This window comes from Callithrix jacchus, chromosome 15 (genome assembly GCF_049354715.1).
Source record: "Callithrix jacchus isolate 240 chromosome 15, calJac240_pri, whole genome shotgun sequence".
Taxonomy (NCBI): Eukaryota; Metazoa; Chordata; class Mammalia; order Primates; family Cebidae; genus Callithrix; species Callithrix jacchus.
In genome coordinates, this window is record NC_133516.1 from 76,532,017 (window position 1) to 76,549,171 (window position 17,155).

General features: G+C 43.2%; 1 protein-coding gene and 1 pseudogene across 11 annotated transcripts in view; one reads left to right on the top strand and one right to left on the bottom strand.

The window, feature by feature from the left end:
* CHCHD6 (coiled-coil-helix-coiled-coil-helix domain containing 6) overlaps nt 1-17,155 on the bottom strand; it is a 243,992-nt gene that overhangs the window by 125,284 nt on the left and 101,553 nt on the right. The gene's annotated exons all lie outside the window — the stretch shown is intronic.
* LOC118147702 (large ribosomal subunit protein eL27 pseudogene) lies at nt 2,277-2,754 on the top strand (annotated as a pseudogene).

Consider the following 17,155-nt stretch of genomic DNA (forward strand, 5'->3'; position numbering starts at 1 on the left):
TATGATCTATTTATTTATTTTTTAAATCTAGCTCATAAAAGCTGAACTGTAAGGCTGCTGCCCAAGAGGACAGCCTGATTATCTCCCTTCCCACACCATGCCCTTGCATTCACAGGCACACAAAATATTAACTGCAGTTGTGACAGCTGTAGCTGCGCAAAGGTGGCAAGGAGAAACCTTTACAGAGGAAATAATATGCGATTTTCTAGCTGAACACCTTTTAAAAAGTAATGCTGGAGAATAGAATCTCTGCCTGTGAGGGAGGCAGGGGCTGTCTTTAGGTACAGGGTAACAGCATGCTGCTTGAAATAAGCAAGAGTTGGGTAAAGCAGAGCTTACTCATGCTTCTAAATCTGCAGGCTGAAAAGAGAGAGATGGGAAGGGAGAAAAGGAGTCAGTGATTCAGCTCTGCTGCCTGCTGCTTCTTACTGAAGCTCCAAACAGTAAGAGTTCAGAGAAGTTGCTCAAACATGACCAGCAATAGAACTATAGTTTTTTACAGAGAACAAGAGCGATGAACGTCCCAGGCTCCAGGTGGGAAATTCATGAACTGAGCAGAGCCAGCCAGGTGTGTGTGGTCTTCAAGCTCAGAGCAACCCCAGTAAGCCCTGCCCCACTCTGACAGCACTTCAGACCTCAGGGTTTGTATGTTGATGAGTCAGAAAGGTTCTCTAGAGAGCCGTGAGGTTAACAGAGTCAGAGAAGTGGCCCCTACCTGACCAGGTAACAGGCTGCCTGGCCATAGTCACATGCTCAGCCCGTAACTATGTCAGGCAAGTAGGCAGTTGCCCCATACCTACTGGAGGGAGGGATCCTCTGTGGGCAGCAACGTCCTGCCTCTGCTGTTGGTACTACACCTGGGCTAAGAGAACAATGCAGAGAATAGGGAACTTGCAGCTGGTGGGGGCTCACTGGGCCATCTCTGTCAGGTAAACTGTCCTTCAGGGGCCTCAGAAGCTGGCCAAAAACCTGTTCCAACTGCTTGTAGATCCATCTAGGATCCCCACCTAGGCTACTTCTCTAGAGAATGAATATTAGAAACTGAAGAAATGCTTTTCTTTGACCTAGTCTCAACAAGCTACAAATACTGCCCATGGCACAATGGAGCTCTCATCGCTTCAGACACACCAGGGCTTCCAGGGCCCGTGCTTCTGGCTCCTACTGTTCTTTGCCAGAAACATCTCTCCTTCTATACTCTGCCTGCCCAAGTGCTCTGCTGTTGCCAACTGTCAAGGATCCGGTCAATGCTTCCTGCAGCACCCTATTAAATTCTGTGTTGGAGTCTTGGGGAGGTTCTGTCCAATTTCCAAATAGGAGGCTGTCCTATATCAAAGTGGAGATCAAATATGTGTGCTTTCTCTGTCCTGAAGCAGCCAGGGGTAGGCACCCCACTTAGGCTCAGTCAGTCATCATCACACAAAACTGAACCCTGAATAAATAAATGACACAGAAAGGAGGGACTGATGGAGACTGGCTTGACAGAGACCACAGAAACAGCAGCAAGAGTACAATGATGCAACTGGTAGGGCTTCATGACGTAGAAGTTCCCCTGCTTCTGGCCCATTCCCCAGGCCTGGCCCTCCAGCTTAATGCCCACAGGTGAGCCCCAATTAATTCATTCCAATTAATTCCCTCTTTGCTTATGATAGCCAGAGCTAGTTTCTATGGCTATAATCAAAATCCCTGAATGGCTTATTTTTTCTTCTCTCTCCAACCAAACAGAACTGTATCGCCTATCTATACTCTCACAGCACTTAAATATATCCTATAATTATTCTAATTATTGTTATACTAATTGGTCTAAAGCTATTGATCCCCCTGAAAATATAGGAGCTTCATGCAAGCAGCAACCCTGAGTTACTTCTGTTGGTGTCCCTATGCCTGGCATGAAACCCGGTAGGCACATGATGCATAAATGTATGTTGAACAGAATTTACACATTCAAAAGATGCATTCATATTTCATGCATATGATGAATTATTAAGTAACATTATTGGTAATTCGAGGAAAAGCAAAACACAGGCCACCTAATACAGTGCTATAATTTTCAACAATCTTGTTGAGAGGTTGTAAATTTATTCTCCAAGGACTCATCGTTATTATACCACTAAGTATTGAGTGGATGCTGGACAAGGGCCCTGAACTCAAGATGGCATAGCTATCAGACAGCAAGGCTGGTCTTGGCGTAGGTCTACAGAGTTGCGAAACCCACATGCTTCCCACTCACCACACTGCTTTTCAATAGGTCTCCATCAAAGACATACCGCATGCTACTCCTCCCCAGGGTGAAAGGTTAGCGAAAGTGTTCTTCTTTCCTTTTTGCTGTAGGCCCAAGTGGTTGCTGCCAAGATGGGCAAGTTCATGAAACCTGTGAAGGTGGTGCTTGTCCTGGCTGGACACTACTCTGGACACAAAGCCGTCATCATGAAGAGCATTGATGATGGCACCTCAGATCGCCCCTCCAGCCATGCTCTGGTGGCTGGAATTGACTACTATCTCCGCAAACTGACAGCTGCCATGGGCAAGAAGAAGATCGCCAAGAGGTCAAAGATCAAGTCTTTTGTGAAAGTTTATAACTAGAACCACCTAATGCCCACAAGGTACTCTGTGAATATCCCCTTGGACAAAACTGTCATCAATAAGGATGTCTTCAGAGATCCTGCCCTTAAACGCAAGGCCCGACAAGAGGCCAAGGTCAAGTTTGAGGAGATATACAAGACAGGCTAGAAAAAGTGGTTCTTGCAGAAGATGTAGTTTTGTTTTGGTCATTAGAAAATAAAAAGAATAAAAGCCTGAAAAAAAAGTGATGAAAGAGCAAAACGATAAAGGGGATATCACCACTGAACCTACAGAAATACAAACCGCCATTAGAGATTACTACAAACAACTCTATGCACATAAACCAGTAAACCACAAAGAAATGGATAAATTCCTAGACACTTGTACTCTACGAAGACTGAAGCAGGAGGAAGCTGAAACCCTGAATAGACCAATAACAAGGGCTGAAGTAGAGGCAGCTATCGATAGCCTACCAACCAAAAAAAGTCCAGGTCCAGATGGGTTCACAGCCGAATTCTACCAGATGTACAAAGAGGAGCTGGTTTCATTCCCTCTGAAACTGTACCAAACAATATAAAAGGAGGGAATCCTCCCTAATTTTATGAGACCGATATCATCCTGATATCAAAACCTGGCAGAGACTCAACAAAAAAAAAGAAAACTTCAGGCCAATATCCATGATGAACAGAGATGCAAAAATCTTCAGTAAAATACTAGCAGACACACTGCAACACCACATCAAGAAGCTTATCCATCAAGATCAAGTAGGCTTCATCCCGGGGATGCAAGGCTGGTTCAGCACATGCAAATCCATAAACATAATCCATCACATAAACAGAAGCAAAGACAAAAACTGCATGATTATCTCAATAGATATAGAGAAGGCCTTTGACAGAATTCAGCAGCCCTTCTGCTAAAAACTCTCAATAAACTAGGTGTCAATGGAATGTATCATAAAATGATAAAAGCTATATATGACAAACTACAGCCAATATCATACTGAATGAGCAAAAGCTGGAAGAATTCCCTTTGAAATTAGGCACTAGACAAGGATGCCCTCTCTCACCACTCCTATTCAATATAGTATTGCAAGTTCTAGCCAGAGCAATCAGACAAGAAAAAGAAATAAAGCATATTCAATCAGGAAAGGAAGAAGTCAAATTGTCTCTATTTGCAGATGACATGATTAATATATCTAGAAGACCCCATTGTCTCAGCCCAAAGTCTTCTCAAACTGATAAGCAACTTCAGCAAAGTCTCAGGATACAAAATCAATTGGCAGAAATCCCAAGCATTCCTATATACCAATAACAGACTAAAAGAGAGCCAAATCAAGAGTGAACTCCCATTCACAATTGCTACAAAAATAATAAAACACCTAGGAATACAACTAACAAAGGATGTAAAGGACTTCTTCAAGGAGAACTACAAACCACTGCTCAATGAAATGAGAGAGGACACAAACAGATGGAAAAACATTCCATGCTCCTGGTTAGGAAGAATTTTTAATATCATGTAAATGGCCATACTGCCCAAAGTAATCTATAGATTCAACACTATCCCCATCAAGCTACCAATGACCTTCTTCACAGAACTGGAAAAAAACACTTTGAACTTCATATGGAATCACAAGAGAGCCCAAAGAACCAAGACAATCCTAAGCAAAAAGATCAAAGCCAGAGTCATCACAATGCCAGACTTCAAACTATACTACAAGGCTACAGTAATCAAAACAGCATGGTACTGATACCAAAACATAGACCAGTGGAACAGAACAGAGAACCCAGAAGCAACACCACACATCTACAACCATCTGATCTTTGACAAACCTGACAAAAATAAGTAATGGGGAAAGGATTCCATGTTTAACAAATTGTGTTGGCAAACTGGCTAGCCATGTGCAGAAAGCAGAAACTGGAGCCCTTACACTAAAATTAACTCCAGCTGGATTAAAGATTTAAACATAAAACCTAACACCATAAAAACACTAGAAGAAAACGTATGCAAAACCATCCAGGACATAGGCATAGGCAAGGGCTTCATGACTAAAACACCAAAAGCCATGGCAATAAAAGCCAAGATAGACACATGGGATCTAATTAAAATTCAGAGCTTCTGTACAGCAAAAGAAACCATCATTAGAGCGAACCAGCAACCAAGAGAATGGGAAAAAATTTTTGCAATCTACCCATCTGACAAAGGGCTAATATCCAGAATCACAAAATACTAAAACAGATATACAACAAAAAAAAAAACCCATTCAAAAGTGGGTGAAAGATATGAACAGACACTTCACAAACGAAGACATGTATGAAGCTGACAAACATATGAAAAAATGCTCATCATCACTGATCATCAGAGAAAGGCAAATCAAAACCACATTGAGATACCATCTCACGCCAGTTAGAATGGTGATCATTAAAAAATCTGGAGGCAACAGATGCTGGAGAGGATGTGGAGAAATAGGAACACTCTTACACAGCTGGTGGGAGTGTAAGTTAGTTCAACCATTGTGGAAGACAGTGTGGCGATTTCTCAAGGATCTAGAAATAGAAATTCCATTTGGCCCAGCAATCCCATTACTGGGTATATACCCAAAGAACTATAAATAGTTCTACTACAAAGACACATGCACACGTTTGTTCATTGCAGCACTGTGTACTAGAGCAAAGACCTGGAACCAACCAAAATGCCCATCAATGATAGACTGGACAAAGAAAATGCATTACATATACAGCATGGAATACTATGCAGCCATAAAAAAGGATGAGTTCGTGTCCTTTGTAGGGACTTGGATGAATCTGGAAACCATGATTCTCAGCAAACTGACACAAAAACACAAAGCTAAATACCACATGTTCTCACTCATAGGTGGGTGTTGAACAATAAGAACATGTGGACTCAGGGAGGGGAGCATCACACACTGGGGGCAGTTGGGGGGATAGGGGAGGGTAGGAAGGGAAAACGTGGGGACAAATGCCAGATATGGTATGCACCTAAAGTAAAATTAAAAAAAAAGATATATCACATGCAAGGCACTGTGTGAATGATTCTAACAAAGCCACTGTTGTTCACAATATTGTTTAGAAACTGTTTTCAAATTTAACACATTTATGCAGATCTTTAGTAGTGGGAAACCTTCTGTCTTTCAGAAAGGTATTGAGTTTCTGGAAAGAGCTGAGTGTACTCATGCCAAGGAAGGAGACAAGGTGTCCTCAAGGGGGCAGAGCCAGCCCCAGAGTATGAAATGTGCCCCCAACCTCAGGAGGAAACTGTCTGTCTAGTATGGCTCCTTAACTAACAAGTCCTTGGAGTACAGGGTTTTTACTCTGCTTTGAGTTCTGAGAGACATATGTATGAGCATGTGCACATGCACATGTACGTGTGTGTATGTGTGTGCAATTTGGGCACAGACATGCACACATGCAAGGGACTAATTCCCATTGCCTATGAGTACTGTGTCACTATGTGCCTCGTCCCTCTCAGTAACTTTCTTAGCCCCTTAGGTAGCATCTAGCACAATATGAGGGCTGTATCTGCAAAGTGCATGAGCCAAAGTGATGACTGTGAAGGCAAGAGGCTAATGTGAGGTCCTCCCCATACTTTCCATATCTGTAGACCTTGGCCAGGGAAGAAATTCCCCTCTTGTGGTCCCTTTTCCCTCTGAGAAGGGGTGTGGTGGCCCTAACTCAGCTGGCTCTAATCATTTCTGGTCCCACACCAGCCCGCCCCCTTTCTCTGGGTCAGACTACCAGGAGGCACTGCTTAAGTCCTATTCCACAAAGTGGAAAGAGTAAATAAAGTACAATGATGTATGAAGATGGCAGCAATTTTAAGAACCAAAAGGCTCTCCAGTCTTCCTGTATCTTCCTCCTGGCAAAGGCAAGAAAGAGTAGCATTCTTCCTTTGTAAAGCAGGCCCTGAGGACTTCACGGCTCAGAATCTGAGAGGTTTAAGCAGGAAACAAGCAGCACACATTTGCAGGAAGGATCCTGCCAGCTTCCATCACCTATCCCACAAATATTCAAAAGTAGCTACTGGATAACTGGCACTGAGTGGATGTTATGGAGATGCTAGAGACGGCGCACACCAAGCCTGCAGATGAAGGTGCTCTACCATTGCTGAACCAAGGACACTAATCCTGGATGAGGCTAACACTAGAATAAGGAAAAGCAGTAAGGTTCTAGAGAGAGGAAGAGACAGGAGATGTGCATTCAACAGTCGACAATAAGTCCTAGATAAGCCATCATATACATCAAATATTTCATTAGATACTTAGAGCCAGAAAGACCTCATTTTGAATACCAGTTCTGAACCTTGCTAAGTGTGTGGCCCTGGCAGTCACCTTGCCTCTTTGAGCCTCAGTTTCTCCGTCTATACTGGGGAAAGAACTAACAACATTAAATGTGAAAAGCTCCTGGCACCTCATAAGAGCTCAATAATCATTAAGTCCTTTTTTCCCCTCTTCTTTAATCAACAGCTGTTGGCCAAATACTTTTAGACACATTTGAAAAGCATTTATCCCACCTTTTTATCCCTTGCTGCAGAAAGATCCCAATAGAGTGACAGCTGCTACACTCACTGAGTGAGCCTCTGGCACTCCTCACTCAGCACGCAGATTACATGCCCATTGCTCATCTGAGACCAAGAGCATCTTCTCATCTGGACATTAAACCAAACACACTCTTCTTCCTGATGGCAGAAGTCAGGTTTTTGCAAAAGATGGCTTGAATTTTCCCTTCTTCAGTAACGGCAGAGTCTCCCCTTTTGCACGGATATTTAGAACGATTCTGAAGCACATATATTGAATATGAGCCCATTTCCCAGCTTGGGGGACACAAGGCCCAAATTCTGAGTCCAACAGTAAGCACCCGCATTTTCGACAGGAACAGATTCAGCCCAGGACTGACGACCAACAGCCTCAGGAGAGACCTGTTAATTTAAGCATGTTCTGCTGAGCCCTGCTGTGTATGAGATGTTGCAGGCACTGAGACATATGAAACAAGGTCTCCACTCATCACTTACATTAGGGAGAGAGACATAAAATAATTGCAATACAGTACTTAAAATATCATCACAGAGGTGGCTGAAGAGGCAAGCTTGCCCAACACTGCCTTAGCAGGATTGAGTGAGGCCTGGAGAGGAGGCAGCATGCTAGTTAAGACTGGCAGGGCTGCCCAGGAGAGAAATGGGCAGTGCACACAGGATGTGGCCCCCAAGCAGGCCCAGGTGCATTTAGGCATTGTCCTGTGAGCAGCTATACTGCTGCTTTACTGGAGCCCAGAGTTAAGTGAGGAGTGACAGGGAATGAGGCCAGAAAAGGCAGGTGAGCCAATGCCCATAGGACCCCAAACATCAGGTCAGGAATCTGGATGCTGTCCTCTGAGTAATGGAGGTGAACTAGGAGTTTCACTGAAGAACATGATGACCCAGCACTGCTTCTTCCAACAGTCAGTCTCTGTCCATGTTAAGAGTAGATTGCAGATCCAAGATGGCCAAATAGGAACAGCTCTGGAGTGCAGTTCCCAGCAAGAAAAGCACAGAGGGTGAGTGAATACCGCATTTCCAAATGAGTTTTTACTGCTACAGACCAGGTGATTCCTGGGCTGAAAAGTGCCATGAGTTTCCAGCACAGCTGATGCCGCGGGTCTCCGCACAAAAACTCACACAAATCTGGGCGTCCATTTCAACTGGCACCTGGCACACCTGGGAGACAGAGTTGCCCATTCAATTGAAAAAAAGGAGGCTAAAACAGGGAGCCAGGTGATCTGGCTCAGCGAGTCCCACCACCACAAAGACCAGAAATCTGAAATGCTCTGGATTGAGAGTTTTGAGCAAGCACGGCTGGACCCGAGACAGTCCAGCTCAGTGGGGGAAAGGGCGTCAGCCATTACCAAGGCAGTTTACCAAGAGCGAGGCAGTCTGACATTACTGAGGCAGTCCACCATTACTGAGGCAGTTTGCCACTACCAAGGCCAATCACCATTGCCAAGGCAGTCCTAACTGTACCTCTGTAAACAAATGTGCAGGGAAGTTCACACAGCAGCTGGGCAGAGCCCATAGCAGCTCAGCAATGCCTCTGCTGACAGACTGTGACTAGACTACCTCCTTGCTGGGCAGGTTATCTCTGAAAAAGGGCTGCAGCATGTCAGGAACTTATAAATAAAGCCTCACTTTCCCAGGACAGAGCACCTGGGAAAAAAGGCAGTTATGAGTTTTGCTGCAGTAGACTTAAACGTACCTGCTCAGTAGCTCTGAATGGAAAAACGGAGCTCCCAGCTAAACACATGAGCTTCTGTAAGGGACAGACTATCTCCTCAAGCAGCTCCCCAAACCCCATATATCCAAAGACACACCCCATAAAGGAGAGCTTAGGCTGACATCTGAGGGGTCCCCTTCTGGGATGAAGATAACAGAAGAAGAACCTGGCAGCAACCCTTGCTGTTCTGCAGCTGCCGCAGGTGATCCCCAGGCAAGCAGGGTTTGAAGTGGACATCCAGCAGTCCTACAGCAAAGGGGCCTGTTAGAAGGAAAACTAAAAAACAGAAGGAAATAACTTCAACATCAACAAAAAGGATGTCCACTCAGAGACCCTATCTGAAAGTCACCAACTACAAAGACCACAGGTAGGTAAATCAATGAAGATTGGAAGAAACCAGCACAAAAAAGATGAAAATACCAAAAACCAGAACACCTCTCCTCCTCCAAGGGATCACAACTCCTCACCAACAAGGTAACAAAGCTGGATGGAGAATGAGTCTGATGAATTGACAGAAACAGGCTTCAGAAGGTGGGTAGTAACAAACTTCTCTGAGCTAAAAAAAAACATGTTCTAATCCAATGCAAAGAAATTAAGAACCTTGAAAAAAGGTTAGACAAAATGCTAATGAGAATAAATAGCTTAGAGAAGAATATAAATGACCTGATGGAGCTGAAAAACACAACACAAGAACTTCACAAACCACAGTTTCAACGGCCAAATCGACCAAGCAGAAGAAAGGATATCAGAGATTGAAGATTAACTCAATGAAATAAAACAAGAAGGCAAGATTAGAGAAAAAAGGGTGAAAAGAAATGAGCAAAGCCTCCAAGAAATATGGGACTATGTGAAAAGACCTAATCTGTGTTTGACAGGTGTATCTGAATGTGACGGAGAGAATGAATCCAAGCTGGAAAACACTCTTCAGGATATTATCCAGGAGAACTTCCCTAACCTAGGAAGGCAGGATAACATTCAAATCCAGGAAATACAGAGAACACCACAAAGATGTTGCTCAAGAAGAGCAATCCCAAGGCATATAATCATCAGATTCACCGGGGTTGAAATGAAGAAAAAAATGCTAAGGGCAGCCAGAGAGAAAGGTCGAGTCACCAATAAAGGGAAGCCCCTCAGACTCTCAGGGGATCTCTCAGCAGAAACCCTACAAGCTGAAAGAGAGTGGGGGCCAATATTCAACATCCTTAAAGAAAAATCTTTCAATCTAGAATTTCATATCCAGCCAAATTAAGCTTCATAAGAGAAGGAGAAATAAAATCCTTTATGAACAAGCAATTGCTCAGAGATTTCATTATTACCAGGCCTGCTTTACAAGAACTCCTGAAAGAAGCACTAAACATAGAAAGGAACAACTAGTATCAGCCACTCCAAAACTGTACCAAATGGCAAAGAGCATTGACACAATGACGAAACTGCATCAACTAACGGGCAAAACAACCAGCTACCATCAAAATGGCAGTATCAAATTCACACATAACAATATTAACGTTAAATGTAAATGGGCTACATGCCCCAATCAAAAGACACGGACTGGCAAATTAGATAAAAAGTCAAAATCCATCGCTGTGCTATATTCAGGAAACCCATCTCACATGCAAGGACACATATAGGCTCAAAATAAAGGGAGGGAGAAAATTTACCAATCAAATGAGGAGCAAAAAAAAGCAGGAGTTGCAATCCTAGTCTCTGATAAAATAGACTTTAAACCAACAAAGATCAAGAGAGACAAAAAAGGACATTACATAATGGTAAAAGGATCAATGCAACAAGAAGAGCTAATGATCCTAAATATATACATACCCAATACAGGAGCACCCAGATACATAAAACACGTTCTTAATGACCTACAAAGAGACTTAGATTCCAATGCAATAATAGTGGGAGACTTTAACACTCCACTGTCAACATTAGACAGATCAACAAGACAGAAAATTAACAAGGATATCCGGGACTTGAACTCAGATCTGGACCAAGTAAACCTAATAGACATCTACAGAACTCTCCATCCCAAATCCACAGAATATACATTCTTCTCAGCACATCATACCTACTCTAAAATTGTCCACGTAATTAGAAATAAATCACTCCTCAGCAAATGCAAAAGAACAGAAATCATAACAGTCTCTCAGACCACAGTGCAATCAAATTAGAACTCAGGATTAAGAAACTAACTCAGAACCAGACAACTACACGGAAACTGAACAACTGGCTCTTGAACATTGACCGGATAAACAATGAAGTGAAGGCAGAAATAAAGATGTTCTTTGAAACCAATGAGAATGAATACACAATGTACCAGAATCTCGGGAACACATTGAAAGCAGTGTCTAGAGGGAAATTTACAGCAATAAATGCCCACATGAGAAGCAAGGAAGGATCTAAAATCAACATCCTATCATCAAAATTGAAAGAGCTAGAGGAGCAAGATCAAAAAACTCAAAACCTAGCAGAAGACAAGAAATAACTAAGATCAAAGCAGAACTGAAGGAGATAGAGACACAAAAAACCCTTAAAAAAAAATCAATAAATCCAGGAGCTGGTTTTTTGAAAAGATCAACAAAATAGACCTTCAGCCAGATTAATGAAAAAGTAAAGAGAGAAGAATCAAATAGATGCAATAACAAATGATAAAGAGGAGATCACCACCGATTCCGCAAAACTACAAACTACCATCAGTGATTACTACAAACAGCTCTGTGCACATAAACCAGTAAACCTGGAAAAAATGGATAAAGTCCTGGACACTTGCACCCTTCCAAGCCTAAACCAGGAAGAAGTTGAAACCATGAATAGACCAATAACAACGGCTGAAGTTGAGGCAGCAATTAATAGCCCACCAACCAAAAAAAAGCCCAGGTCCAGATGGCTTCACAGCCAAATTCTACCAAACGTACAAAGAGGAATTGGTACCACTCCTTCTGAAACTACTCCAAACAATCCAAAAAGAGGGAATCCTTCCCAAATCATTTTATGAGACCAACATCTTCCTGATACCAAAACCTGGCAGAGACTCAACAAAAAAAGAAAACTTCAGACCAATATCTGTGATGAACATAGACGCAAAAATCTTCAATAAAATACTGGCAAACCGATTGCAACAGCACATCAAAAAGCTTATCCATTATGATCAAGTAGGCTTCATCCTGGGGATGCAAGGCTGGTTCAACATACACAAGTCTATAAACATAATCCACCACATAAACAGAAGCAAAGATAAAAACTGCATGATTATCTCAACAGATGCAGAGAAGGCCTTTAACAAAATTCAACAGCTCTTTATGCTTAAAACTCTCAATAAACTAGGTATTGATGGAATGTATCTCAAAATAATAAAAGCTATTTACGACAAACCCACATCCAATATCATACTGAATGGGCAAAAGCTGGAAGCCTTCCTGTGAAATCTGGCACTAGACAAGGATGTCCTCTCTCACCACTCCTATTCAATATAATATTGAAAGTTCTATCCAGAGTGATCAGACAAGAAAAAGAAATAAAGGGTATTCAATTAGGAAAGGAGGAAGTCAAACTGTCTCTATTTGCAGATGACATGATTGTATATTTAGAGGACCCCATTGTCTCAGCCTAAAATTTCCTGAAACTGATAAGCAACTTCAGCAAAGTCTCAGGATATAAAATCAATGGGCAGAAATCACAAACATTCCTATACACCAATAACAGACTAAAAGAGAGCCAAATCAAGAGTGAACTCCCATTCACAATTGCTACAAAGAGAATAAAATATCTAGGAATACAACTAACAAAGGATGTAAAGGACCTCTTCAAGGAGAACTATGAACCACTGCTCAAGGAAATAGGAGAGTACAGAAACAGATGGAAAAACATTCCAGGCTCCTGGTTAGGAAGAATCAATATTGTGAAAATGACCATACTGCCCAAAGTGATTCCATCAAGCTACCTATGACCCTCTTCACAGAACTGGAAAAAAACCACCTTAAACTTCATATGGAACCAAAAGAGAGACCACATAGCCAAGACAATCCTAAGCAAAAAGAACAAAGCTGGAGGCATCATGCTAACTGACTTCAAACTATACTACAAGGCTACAGTAATCAAAACAGCATGGTACTGGTACCAAAACAGAGATACAGACCAATGGAACAGAACAGAGGCCTTGCAGGCAATGCCACACATCTATAACCATCTGATCTTTGACAAACCTGACAAAAATAAGCAATGGGGAAAGGATTCCCTATTTAATAAATGATGTTGGGAAAACTGGCTAGCGACGTGCAGAAAACAGAAGGTGGACCCCTTCCTGACACTCCTTACACTAAAATTAACCCCAGATGGATAAAAGACTTAAACACAAGACCTAACACCATAAAAACCCTAGAAGAAAACCTAGACAATACCATTCAGGACATAGGCATGGGCAAGGACTTCATGACTAAAACACCAAAAGCACTGGCAACAAAAGCCAAAATAGACAAATGGGATCTAATTAAATTCCAGAGCTTCTGTACAGCAAAAGAAACAGTCATTATAGTGAACCAGAAACCAACAGAATGGGAAAAAATTTTTGCAATCTACCCATCTGACAAAGGGCTATATCCAGAATCTACAAAGAACTAAAACAGATTTACAAGAAAACAAACAAACAAACCCATTCAAAAGTGAGTGGTACCCATTCAAGCAATTCTCCTGTCTTGGCCTCCCGAGTAGCTGGGGCTACAGGTGTGTGCCACCACGCCTGGTTAATTTTTGTATATTTAGTAGAGGCTAGGTTTCACCATGGTGGCCAGACTGGTCTTGAACTCCCGATCTCAGGTGATCCACCTGCCTTAGCCTCCCAAAGTGCTGGGATTACAGGTGTGGGCCATGGCACCCAGTCAACAAACATTTATTTTATCACAATTCTGGAGGCGTAAAAGTCCAAGATCAACGTGCCACTAGCAGATTTGATGTCTGGTAAGGGCTCTCTTCCTATATGCAGATAGCCACCTTCTTGCTCTATTGTCATATAATAGGAAGAGAACAAAAGAACTCTAGTTTTTTCCACTTTCTATAAGGATACTAATCCTACCATGAAGCCCCCCACCCTCATGACCTCCCAAAGCCCCACCTCCATGTACCTCACATTGAGGTTTAGGGCTTCAACATACGAATTTTGGCAGGACACAAACATTCAATCCACAACATCTCCTGCAGAAATAAGTGATAGATTCTAGACAAAATATAAAAAACAACCCTCTAAAGGCCCTGGAGCATGACCAAAAGCAAGCAGAAGTTGAAGGAGAGTTGACATGTGGGAGTAGGAAATGGGACCGGGTGAGTTTCCTGTTTTTATGGGTCTTACTTAAGAATTGGTTCGTTTGTTGCCACACTGGGAGCCTAGAAATCAAATAGAAAACCAGGAATCTGAGTCTGGGGACAGTGTAGCATCTGGCGAGTGAGGAAGAACTCCCCAGAAAGAAGAGCTCCACATACTGTATAGAAACTCTGCCCAAATCTCTGGCTGATCACTGAACTACATACATGTGGGGGAAAATTTGTGGTATGCAGTAAAAACAGTCATTAGAGGGAATTTGGCAGCTTTAAACCTCTATATTAGAAAAAAAGGTGCCAAATCTATGATATATGGTTTCACTTTAAGAAGCTTTAGAAAACAACCCTAGCTAATTAAACCTGAAATAAGCAGAAGAAAAGAAGTAATACACATAGGAGCAGAAATCAATGAACTCAAAAGCAAACAATAGGAAACAAAAACCAACGAAGTCAAAACTTGCTTCTTTAAGATCAACCAAATTTATAAATTCCTAGCCAGAATGATCAAAACAAAAAGGAGAATACAATGATCAACAGCTGGAATCCAAAGGGAGCATTTCCCAGTGGTACAAATAGTGCAGGCTCCTGGGAGCAGAGCTGCTAACATGACTTTGAGGAGGGCCTCTCTCGCAAGGCAGGTAGGGCCTGGACTGAAGGGGGACTGAAATAAACACTTGAAATATTCTAATGCCAACATCCATTCCCCCTCCAAAACAGGATGTTCCTTCTCACCAAAGATCACCTGGACCCCCTTGAAGGCAGTTGTGAGCAGAGGCCCCAGAGATAAATCACTGGTTTTCCTGTCCTGTCCAACAGGATGGGCCTGCAACACAGAAGCCCTGCTTCCCAGATTTCAGAGTGGCCTCTGTCCAGGCCTGATTCGCCACCTGTCTGTCAGCTCTGGGAGCCCCCCGTGTCCCCTCACATACACCCTTTTATTTAAGTTAGCCAGAACTGATTTCTGGTGTTTCCAACCAAAGAAGTCCAACTGATACCAGGCGCCTGGGCGTCCCCAGTCAGGACGAAAGGCAGGAACATGGAGTATAGCACTGAAGCCAGTGGGAAGAGACTCAGCCAAGTTTGAGTTGTCGGGGCATGTGAAGCATCCAAGAGATGTGAAGTGCACCTCTGGACTCATAAGGTAGAGCTTAGGCAGAGTCCTTAACTTACAGAGGATTACTGAAACCACGAGGTAAGATGACACTTCCAGGGAAAGCACACAGTCTTGAGAGAGGCTGAGGATGTAAGCCTGGGGAGCGCAATCATCATGTTTGGAAGGAGAGGAGCATGCATCGAAGAGACAGAGAGGGACAAGACCAAGGAGTTGCAGAAGGGGACCAGGGAAGGCTTCCCAGAGGAAATGAGACCTGAGACTTGAAGAGTAACTAGGAGTTACCAGGTGAAGGATGGTCGGAGGAGCACAGGGAGGAGAGAGTCAAGCAGGAAGATGCTGCATTGTGCCATGAGAAGAGAGTAAGAATTTGGCATCTCTAAGCATGTGCTCTGGGCCAGACACAGAAGAGAACAAGCTCTCTGGCTTATTTTCTGCAGCCTCCCTCCACTCCACCACTGCCCCACTTTGCTGAGATGAAAGCTTGTTCTTTCTTTACTTTCCAGGCTCAATTAACAGCACAACCACTCATATCTTCTTTTCTTGCTCAAAAATCCCTTTTTCCTCTAACTTTGTATCAACAATAGTGATTGGCACATGGTGGAAGATCCCAGATGAGAGTGGCATCTCAGAAGTCTGCACAGCTTCTCCATGTCAGAACCCAAGAAAGGTTAAAGATGATGAAGCCCTAACCCCATACCCGCAAGTCCCACCAAGTTGTCTCTGGAACTGTGCTCCTGGAAGGTACTCTAGGGCTGCTGCAGCACAAGGCTGAGTGGGCAGTCAGGTAGGCCCTCCATCCTTCCTTCCACAAGAGCAACCTCATGTGGACCTTTCCTGCTACACAGCTCCTCAATCATTCTTTCTATTTCCCATCATTCATTCTGGCTCAGGCCACATTAACTGTCTCCTGGATGACACATGGCTGCCTGGAACTGCTTGCATCCCTCCAGCCTCATTCTGCTCTGGAACACTCCTCATACTGCAGCCAGAATCATCTTTCCAGGACACACATCTGATCATGTCATTTCCTTTCACGAAGACTTCAACAGTTCACAATGCCCAGAGAATAAGGTCCAACCCTCCTTACAATGGCTTTCAAGAGTCTGAAGGATCTGGTTCTTGCTCACCTCTCTAGTGTCATTCCTCCTCCTTGCCTCCAACTTCTTTGTCATCCTTTGACATGCCAAATTCTTGCTCTCATCTCCTGACACACCACAGCTTCCTCCTACTTGGTTCTCTCCTCCCCGTGGCCCCCCAAACATCCTTCACCTGTTAACTCCTATTGACTCTTCAAGTCTCAGGTCTCATTTCCTCTGGAATCCTTCCCTGGTTCCTCAGGCCCACATGTCCTTTCTATGGACCAGAGAACTCTTGGTTTCCACTACCACTGCAGTCACCAGCTGGGTTTTGTCCTAGTTCTGCAAAAATTGGCCACACTGTGGATGTGGAAGCTTGTGGTCATGCCAAAAAGGAGGCCTTGGTAGTAGATTCCTATTGTCAACAAATGTGGTGACAAACATCTGTTTAGGAGACAGAGGACATGGTCTCTAGTCTCCACTTTTATTATTAGATATATGTATGATCCTGCATAAGTGATAGTCTTTCTAGGCCTCAGTTTCCCCATCTAACTCGGGGGAAGAATGATGCCTCCTTCTGTCACTATTACAAGGATGCACTTGTATAAGACACACAGGGAGCCTAACACAATGGTAGGTAAACACAAGGCAATGACTATTAGTGTCTCCTCACACACAAAATGAGAAAGAGAACTTACCAGTAGCTAGCCTTCAGAATATGAAAACACCCCTTCTCTCTACTTACTGGGTACTTGCTATTGCCAAATATGAAGCTAAAAGCTTTCTCCTGGGTCCTTGTTGTCCAAATACTCACAGTCCACACGTGCCTGCATTTATAAG